Raw genomic sequence first — 10836 nt, 5'->3', positions numbered from 1 at the left:
AATACTAATAAAACAAACGGGGCGGGGCACTTTGAGAGGGGCGAGAGATGTCCTAGGAAGTTTTGATATAAATTACATTGCATAAGCTCAAAATCTTCTTGAAATATCGCCCGGAAATAATAGTATTACACACAGACAGAATGTATAAATTTACGACCTTGAACTTTGACCTTTTGACCTCAAAATCAATAGGGGTCTTTATTAGGCCACAGGGAGTTGTTATATAAAATTTCATTGCAATAGCTCAAATGGTTCTAGAGATATCGTGTGGAAACGAAAGTGTTTAAACAGACAGAATTTGCTTATTTATGACCTTGACCTTTGACCTTTTGACCTCAAAATCAATAGGGGTCTTCTTTAGTTCATAGGGAGTTGCTGTGCTAAATTTCATTGCAAAAGCTCAAAGGGTTCTGAGAATATCGTGTGGAAACGAAAGCGTTACAGACAGACAGAAAGACGGACGACGGACGGACGGACAAACCCAAATTAATATCCCACTTTTCAAGCGGGGGACAAAAAAAACAATGAACTTCTCAACCGAAATGCTTCAGCATTGTGGTAAATGCAAATTTATGCTGACAAAAAATAAATCTGTCGAGAATGTAATTCTACTGTTTGGTTTGTACAATCTTAACAAAAGGAAGCCCTGTTTGCTGTTTGACGTTGCTCTCCAATACAGATGTTTTATTAGTACATCTATATTTACAGGAAACACCACGTAGAAAAAGTATCGGGACGAGGTAAGTTTTGCGACATCAATTAATAGAATAATTATTCTTGATTTTCTCTTTTCTGGATAAATTGCAATCAGACTAAAACTGTAAACTAAAACTGAACATTCCCTTGAAGAGAATTTTACAAACGTTTTGATTTTAGTTACGTTAGCATGGCAACATCATTCATCCAAAATAACATGTATCTCACATACACACTAACATTACATAAGGATCAAACATATCTGCAGGAGGAGTAACTATATAAAGGTATTTCAATGAAATTTTTATTTTATAAACGGAGATATGAACGCACCCTTTGTCAAAATGAAAAACCGATACACATGAACAGAATATTGCTTATCTGTGGAGTCTTTATAAATGAATTAATTAACAAAACTTTTATTTCTGGTTACCATGGCAACACCGTTCAACGAAATCAAAAATCGTATCTTGTGTAGTCTATTTGTCGCAAAGTATTATTGAAATCAGACCAAAACGGTATTAGTTGCATATCGAAAATAATATTCTATTTTAAGTTAGTATAACCATTGCAACATCGTTTATCGAAATCAAAAACAGATATAGTTATTATCTTAGTATAGTCTATTTGTGAGCCAAGTTATACTGAAAATTGTTTACGAACGAACAGATAAACGGACACTTTACCTTCTCACAATTTCTTGTTTTCTGTCCAATGGAGCTAAAGAGATTAGGCTAATTGTACAAGTTGTACTCTTAAGTTTGTACTGAAGAAATGCTGAAGTTTTTCATTGCCAATATCTCTGTTTAGATTTTGGATATCAGGACCCAGTTGTTCAAAAAATGGTTAAATTTAACACAGTGATCAAAGATAACTATATGTTCAATCTTAATCATTTGATATTGAATAAAATACAAAATATGATAACAAAAAAAAAAAAAAAGAGTTTTTTCCTGAGACCAAAAAAGTAAAATACAAAGAAAAATAATCAACAAAAATCATTATCATGACAGTAACTTATAAATCCAATTTCACTTACCATAATCCATTACAATATTTTCAAAAACTTGTTCTTTTTTCAGAAATGCCAGTGCATTAACCCTCCGCAATCAGCACAACTAGTTTATTGTGTTAGCTACTCGGGCATGCCTTGAAGCAGAAAATGACTCTTTCTGAAGCTATTGATGTAGCAAGCACTCAACAATATCTAATTGCAAGCTTGTACATGCGAGGGATAAACAGTTCATTAGCTTTCCACCATAGCAATGGGTTTTGAAAGATTTATCACAAGGATACGTAATACATGCGAAGTATGAAAGCCGTAGCCCTTACCATTCAAAAGTAATTGCCAAGGTCAAAGTTTTATTATTAGTAAGGAAATCTTCTCATTCGTCTGTACTGTCCGTCCGTAACAAAACTTTAATCTTGCCCATAACTTTTAATTAATGGAGCTATGCCTTTCATATTCGACATGTGTATTCCATCTGACAAGACCTTTCTCTGGGTACTACCAAATTTGACACTGACCTTAAAAGAACTTCAGCCACTTTTACACAAAAATTCCACTTTTTTTGGTCATAATTTTTGAAACAGTGGATACTAAGACTTCCATTTTTGGCATCTTATTCTTTGTGACAAGACCAACAACTTGGACCTTGACCTTGGAGATTTTGGTCACTTACTAAAAGAACTTGAACCTTGGCCATGACTTTTAACGGTAATAGGTAGGGCTTTAGTACTCAGCATATCTACTCCTTAATTAATACTAAATATGAAAAGCTAGGGACAAGCATTTAAGAGTCCAAAGACTTTAGTTCATTGACATTGGAATGCTGGAACACAACTCTATTTCCTTGGGAGAGGCATATTTAATTAAATTACATCTATTAGAATAATCCTTTTTTCTCAATGAAACTGCAGCAATTTAAATGCACCAATCCCATCAATATTAAAATACATAAATGCATAAAATAAAACTCGCAAGATATTAATTAATAGATTTTTTAAATATTATTTATTTTATGCAGCTTTGCCTGTCAGTAGTAGAGATCCATACCAAGGAAAAAAAGTAAGGTTGCTCTTCTTTCTCTCTCTCTTTATGCCCCTGTAATAGAATCTTCGAGGGTATATTGTTTTTGCCCTGTCCGTCTGTCTGTCTAGCTGTCTGTTAGTACACAAAATCTTTAACCTTGCCTATAACTCTAGTGTGGGCGGGGCTATGACTTTTATATAATATTATTATATTTCTTGTGATCAGACCTTTCTTTAGGTTTCACCAAAGTTGACCTCTTGGCCTTGGAGTTTGACCCACTTTATGCTTGATTGAGTGTATATTGTTTATTTTTGAGTCATGTTTCGATGAAATATTAGTTTAAATAATCGGTTTTTTGAAAGATTTTGCTTTCTCTGGCGGCCCCGAGTCAGCCTACTCTTTTCGAACTCCAGCGTAATGATCTTTTACGTGCCAAGGGGGTTGTCATCCTTGACACGGGGCACCATTTTACGTCTGATCCGACGGACTTAAAATTTCTTTAAAATTAAAAAAAAATAATTTGATGTATGTATTTCTTATTAAAATTGATTTCAAAGAGAGAGAGAGAGAGAGAGGGGGATAAGGCGGACAAAGCGCCTTTAGAGCGACAGATAACAATTTAAAAAAAAATCTCAATTATATCAAAATTTTATTTGATATTCCATCTAATATTAAAGTACACTTAATGTAAAATCCCTACAATTAACAAAAAAGCTGTAATAGTACATGATACGCTGGAGTTTTATTGCTAGGGTTGAATCCCACGAATACCATCTAATATTTATATAGAAGAAAAAAAAATACGAGTTTTTTTTTCTCTCAGGCCAAAATAAAAAATACCTATGTTTCCCCTAACGCGACCGACCCCATTAAATCGCGCCGACTGAGAAGATTTTTTAAATAAGATGATTCAAATATTTTTTTTGTTAATGGAGTTTATCAAATATGGATAAACCTGGTTATTTCGCGCAGCTTAGTTTTTTACATTGCTAAGATCTATAACTCCTAATCATTACGTTCATAATTCATCGGCTTCGGTGCTCAAAAATATTTGTTGAATGCGCATGTCTTCTAGAATATTCCTTTCTATTCCGTAATTTGAGTGAAGCAGACGCACAAAATTTTTAAACGATTTAATCGATCATCATCTGCAGTCTCATCTCTGAGTTGTCATAAGTATGTAACGGGCATCGAGAGTTTCGAAGTCTAGAAGTCCCTAAACACGGACAACAACGACAAATTCTGCAGCCAGGGCCAAAAAACGAAGTGTACCTGAAGCAACACTCCCTCGACCGCATGATGTCGCCATTGTTGACCAGGCACCGATCGTGACTCACCAGGCACCGATCGTGACTCAATGTCAGACTGTGTCGACTGTCGCGTCCTTAGGTCCCCTGCAGCCCGCTAGTTCAGCTGCAGTTAAGCAAGGTACAATTCAATTTGACCCTTTAGATAATTTGCCAATCCATTTATTAGCACCGCATCACCCCTAGCAGCGCATTTGCCTCAGAAAGTGAAAGAAAAAATTTTCAATAATCAATTCATAAATTTTGGTACACTTCTCTTTCATGATCCGACCTTGACACAACAAAATCAGCTTGTGTTTGAAGATGGTGTATTTCAGGTAAAGCTTAAGCATAAGGAACAAAAAATTTCAAACCTATCACAATGGCTAGATGCTTTTGCAATTTTTGCATCAATTTATTTAGTCAAACAGCCATCTGAAGCAATCTCATTGTTTAAGTATATGTCATTGATAAAGAGGGGGGCTGAAAAAATCAAGGGAAATTGGTTAGAATATTATATTCAGTTTAGGCTGAAAAAATCTTACAACACCGCTGTAAGTTGGGCTTCTGTTGATGCAGAGCTGTGGATGATCTATATGCAGTCGTCCACTGCTCCTACTAACCCTTTATCACGCCAGCAGTCATTGCAGCCCCGCAACAAATGCTACAATTATAATTATCAGGGCATTTGCAACAAGTCAAATTGCAATTATGTGCATAGTTGTCTAAAATGTAATGCTTTTCATCCTTTGGTGAAATGTTTCAAGGTTAATTCAACTGCTGCGTCAGAACAATCTTCATCACAGACCAATTTCAATAATCGTGCACATTTCCATTCCAGGAACCAGCGGTTCCAGTATTCAAAGGGCCAGTCGCAGTCCAATTCTGCCACATAATTGTCAGAATTTATGGGAACTTGGTCACTCACCTATTAATTGTGAAAATTTGAATCAAATATTATCTACTTACCCAAATGTTCAAGATGCTCATTGTTTGTCCTTGGGTTTCAAATTTGGGTTTTCCTTGAATTTTGATGGTCCTAGGAGGAGGGTGGAGTTTAAAAACATGAAATCTGCAATGCAGTACAGCTTTCAAATACAGGAAAAAATTGTTAAGGAAGTTAAGTTAGGAAGAATAATGGGTCCATTTTTATACCCCCCAATATCTAATTTGCGATGTAATCCAATAGGTTTAGTTCCCAAAAAACAAGGTGGTTGGCGAATGATCACAAATTTGTCATATCCAACAGGTGACAGTGTTAATGACTACATAGACCCCAATTTATGTTCTGTCAGTTATTCCACTTTTGATGATGCTGTTTCTTTAATTGCGAGTAAAGGTGAGGGTGCCTTATTAACAAAAATGGACATTTCCTGTGCATTTCGTCTGTTACCAGTTTGTCCACAGGATTTTTGTTTATTAGGCTTTCAACACTCTGGTGCATATTACATTGACAAGTGCTTACCTATGGGTTGTTCATTGTCGTGCTCTTTATTTGAGAAGTTTTCTACATTCCTTCACTGGGAATTAGCTCAGAGGTCTAAATTGAAAAGCATTATTCACTATTTAGATGTTTTTTTGTTTGTAGGAAGGGCCAATTCATCTCAGTGTTTGGATTTAATGAGACAGTTTGAAGAGTTATGTTTAGACTTAGGCATTCCTTTAGCTTTTGAGAAAACAGAGGGACCTTCTACTCGTTTGAGTTTTCTAGGTTTAGGCATAGATACTATTTCCGGAACTATATTTGTTCCAGATGATAAAGTTAGGGAGTTATTGGCAAAGATAAATGGAATACTTAATTCAAAAAAGGTTACTTTGAAAGAAATGCAGTCATTGGCCGGGGCGCTTGCATTTGTGGTTAAGGCATTGCCAGCTGGTAGGGCTTTTTGTTCAAGACTTTATGGTTCAATGGCAAGAGTCAAAAAATCTTTCCATTTTATAAGAATAACAGCAGAAATTAAGTTAGACTTGTTAATGTGGGTTCAATTTCTTACTGATTTTAATGGTAGGACACAATTTCCTAGTCTTGTATGGCAGGAAGATGATTCACTCCATTTTTATTCAGATAGTTCAAGTTCTCAGGGTTGCGGTGTTGTGTTCGGTAAACATTGGTGTAGTCTGCATTGGCCTGATGGCTGGCCTGAGGAATGCTACAGGGATATCACTTTCCTAGAACTTGTACCTATTGTATTAGGGGTTATGATTTGGGCTGAAAGCTTAAGGAACAAAAAACTCCTACTTCATATTGACAATTTATCTTTGGTGTACATCATTAATAACAAATCATCAAAAAACGAAAGAATTAAGATATTAGTCCGGATGTTAGTTCTGCAGACCCTCAAGTTTAACGTACAAATAAAAGCTCAACATATACCAGGCGTTAAAAATGAAATTGCAGATGCTATTTCTCGGTTTCAGTTGACCAGGTTTCTTCAATTGGCTCCTTGGGCAGATCCCTTTCCCTCCATGGTACCTATTCAGTTTTGAGAGCTATTCAGGAACTGTAGCCAGTCTTCTGCAGGCCAGTGTATCTCAAAATACAGCGAATGTATACCGCCAGGGATTGCAAAGTTTTTTCAATTTTAGACAACAGTTGTCATTCCAGCAGATATGGCCCCCACCCGTTGATCACACGATTAATTTTTTTGTCGTTCAACAAAAACGGAGGGCTTTTCGATCCCTTAAAATAAAGAATCTTAAAAGAAAAATCAATATTACACAGTAAAAAAAAAACTCATATTACAATATCGCAAAAGTTCTTTTGAGATCAATACTGAATTGGAATTTTTTCTGTCCAACAGTGTCAACTCAAAGAGACATAACTCTTTCATCATTATTCAAAACATACGAAAATGTACTGTTTTTCAATCCACTAAAAGTCCTATAAGGGGTCAAAAAATGACCACACGGCCAATAAATTTTACACTGTACTCTTAATGCTTAATGGAAAACCAAAATTAGTTTGAAGATTAGTTGAGAAATAAAAAAGTTACAGAGAAAAAACTGTTTTCTGTACTGACCCCTAAAATCCCTTCTATTTTAAGGGATTTTTCTATTTCATGACCTTACCACCTGAGACAATGATGGAGTCATTATTCATGTGAAATATCACGAGAATCGCTTGCTTCCCTTTTAATATAAGGGACATTGTATCATTTCATATTTAACATAGAAATCTCCATAGACAATTTTAAGGTACTCATAAAACCGGAAGTACTCTTCATATGCATATCAAAATTGAAACATAGAGAGTGTATTAGACTCCAAACAGGTTGACAAAGGGAGATAACTGTTGCATTATTATTTTTTAAATTACTAAAAAATACAAAATTTCAGGTCTTTATAACACCCATAAGGGGTCAAAAAGTGACCCCACGGACCATAATTTTTAAATTGCCCTTCTTATGCTTAACTCAAAACCGAAATCAGTTTGAAGTTTGGTAGATAAATAAAAAAAGTTACAGACAAAAAACTAATTTCTGTATTGACCCCTAAAATCCCTTTTATTTAAAGAAAAATCATTTTCTTGACCTTACCACCGGAAGGCAATACAAAAGTTCTTTTTCATGTAAAATATTATGATACTTGCTTGCTTCCCTTTGAAAATAATGGACATTGCATGATTTCAAATTTAACATAGAAATCTCCATAGGCAAATTTAAGGTACTTATTAAACCGGAAGTACTTTATATATCCATACCAAAATTGAAACATAGAGAGCATTTAGAACTCTAAACAGTTTGACAAAGAGAGATAACTCTTGCACAATTATTTTTGAAAATACATAAAAATACAAAATTTCAGGTCTCTAAAAGTCCTTTAAGGGGTCAAAAAGTGACCCCACGGACCATATTTTTTAGACTCTCCTTTATATGCTTAAGTCAAATCCGAAAACTGTTTGAAAATTCATTGAGAAATAAAAAAGTTACAAAGGGAAAGGTCTGTTTTCAATGTTGGCCCCTTGAAATCCCTTATTTTTCTGAAATTTTATTTTTAATAATTTTGAGATGTCACAAATATCAGAGTCATTCTGTACAAAATATTACAAGAAAATCTTGATGATTTAAGAGAAATGTGGCCCACAACTTATTTCAATTTAACATAAAACTAAAACTTTTCAAGACCCTTAAAACCGGAAGTTCTGTTCTGATTGATATGAAACTTACAGGATATGTTCTACTAATTAGTTCTAATATATTTTTATGCTCAAAATAATTTTCTGAACGTTATTGTGACTTTCAAAAATTTCATCCCCCCTTTTTCAATGTTTGAAGTCATATATCTCGAAAAGTATCTGTGGTCAAAAATTATACGCGCACTTTTTTATTGAATAAGTCTCTAAAATTCAGATTTTAAATTTGGGAGTCTAGACACTGAAATTAAAAATGTTATCAACTTCCTTAGAAGTTTTAGTTTTCCTTTAGTAGAAAAAGGAAGTGACTATACCGGAAGTTGTTCTTGTTTCACGCACGAGAGAATTTGATTTGCTATTTAGCGGTAACAATATAAAATACCTATTTTTAAAGGTACTCCCTAAATGCTGAACAATAGAAGTGTTCAGTATAATAATAATAACTAGACCTTATTTTTGTCGTTCAACAAAAACGGAGGGCTTTTCGACCCCTTAAAAAGAAGAGTCTTATATTACATAGTAAAAATAAATATCAAATAATACAATGTCGCACAATGTTCTTTTGAGATCAATTCTGAAATGAAAACATAACAATTCTCTTTGTCCACCAGTGTCTACTCAAAGAGAAATAACTCTTTCATAAATATTTAAAACATACGAAAATGTACTAATTTTCAATCCAATTAAACTCCTATAAGGAGTCCAAAAGTGACCCCACGGCCTGTATTTTTTTAACTGTACTCCTTATGCTTAATGCAAAACCATCATTAGTTTGAAAATTGGTTGAGAAATAAAAAAGTTATAGAAAAAAAGCTGTTTTCTGTACTTACCCATAAAGTCCCTTCCATTTAAGGGATTTTATTTCCATGAACTTACAAACTGTAGACAATGATTGAGTCATTATTCATGTGAAATATCACGAGAATTGCTTACTTCCTTTTTGAGATATGGGACATTGTATGATTTCATATTTAACATAGAAATCTCCATAGACAATTTTAAGGGACTCATAAAACCGGAAGTACTCTTCATAAACATACCAAAATTGAAACATAGAGGAAATATTAGGTTCCAGAAAGGTGGACAACGGGAGATAACTGTTGCACAATTATTTTTGATACTACTGAAAAATACAATATTTCAGATCTCTAAAAGTCCTATAAGGGATCAAAAAGTGACCCCACGGACCAAAATTTTTTAAATGCCCTTCTTATGCTTAACTCAAAACCGAAATAAATTTGAAGATATGGGGCGAAATAAAAAGTTACAGTCAAAAAACTGTTTTTCTATTCTGGCCCCTAAAATCCCTTTTATTTTTGGGAACTTTGTTTTCATGACCAAACCCCTTAAAGATAGTGCAAAAATTATTATTCATGTGAAATATCACAAGAATTGCATGCTGTACTTTTGAAATAAAAAAACAAACGTGATTTCAAATTTAACATAGAAATCTCCATAGGGAATTTTAAGGATATTATAAAACCGGAAGTACTCTTCATATACATACCAAAATTGAAACATAGAAAGAATATTACACTTTAAACAGATTGACAAAGGGAGATAACTCTTACACTATCATTTTATGAAAAGACTAAAAAATACAATATTTCAGGACTCTAAAACTCCTATAAGGGGTCAAAAAGTGACCCCACGGACCATAATTTTTAGACTGTCCTTTGTATGCTTAAGTCAAATCTGAAAACTGTTTGAAAATTCATTGAGAAATAAAAAAGTTACAGGGAATGGTCTGTTTTCAAAGTTGGCCCCTAGAAATCCCTTATTTTCCAAAATTTCAATTTCATACTTTAATGATGTCAGAAGTGTATCAGAGTCATTCTGTATACAAAATATAACAGGAAAATCTTGAATACTTTAGTAGAAAATGCGCCACGATTAATTTCATTTTAAAAGAAAACTTTTAAGGGTCATAAAACCGGAAGTTCTTTTCGGATTGACATGAAACTTTCAGTATATGTTCTACTAATTAGTTTTAACATATTTCTATGCTCAAAATAATTTTGAAACGCAATTGTGACTTTCAAAAATTTCATCCCCCCTTCTTCAATGTTTGAAGTCTTATATCTCGAAAAGTATTTGTGTTCAAAAATTACGTACGCGCACTTTTTTATTGGATTATGTCTCTAGAATTCATATCTCAAATTTGGGAGTCTAGACACTAAAATTAAAAATGTTTTCGGCTTCTTTAGAATTTTCAGTTTTCCTTTAGTAGAAACCGGAAGTGACTATTCCGGAAGTTGTTCTTGTTTCACGCACGAGAGATTTTAATTTGCTATTTAGTGGTAATACAATAATATACCTTTTCTAAAAGGTACTCCCTAAATGCTGAACGATAGAAGTGTTCAGTATAATAATAATAATAATAGACCTTATTTTTGTCGTTCAACAAAAACGGAGGGCTTTTCGACCCCTTAAAAAAAGAATCTTAAACACATTAAAAAAAAATAAAACTCATAATACAATTTCACAAAAGTTCTTTTGATATCAATACTGAACTGAAAAACATAACGATTCCATTATTGTCTACTCAAAGAGAAATAACTCTTTCATCAATATTTAAAGCATATGAAAATTTACTGTTTTTCAATCCACTTAAACTCATATAAGGGGTCAAAAAGTGACCCCACGGCCAATATTTTTAAACTGCACTCTTTATGCTTAATGGAAAACCA

The sequence above is a fragment of the Saccostrea cucullata genome, unplaced genomic scaffold (assembly GCF_032062105.1).
Source record: "Saccostrea cucullata isolate Sc308-1 unplaced genomic scaffold, CSIRO_AGI_Scuc_v1 ctg5902, whole genome shotgun sequence".
Classification (NCBI taxonomy): Eukaryota; Metazoa; Mollusca; class Bivalvia; order Ostreida; family Ostreidae; genus Saccostrea; species Saccostrea cuccullata.
Note: the sequence above shows the minus strand (reverse complement) of the source record.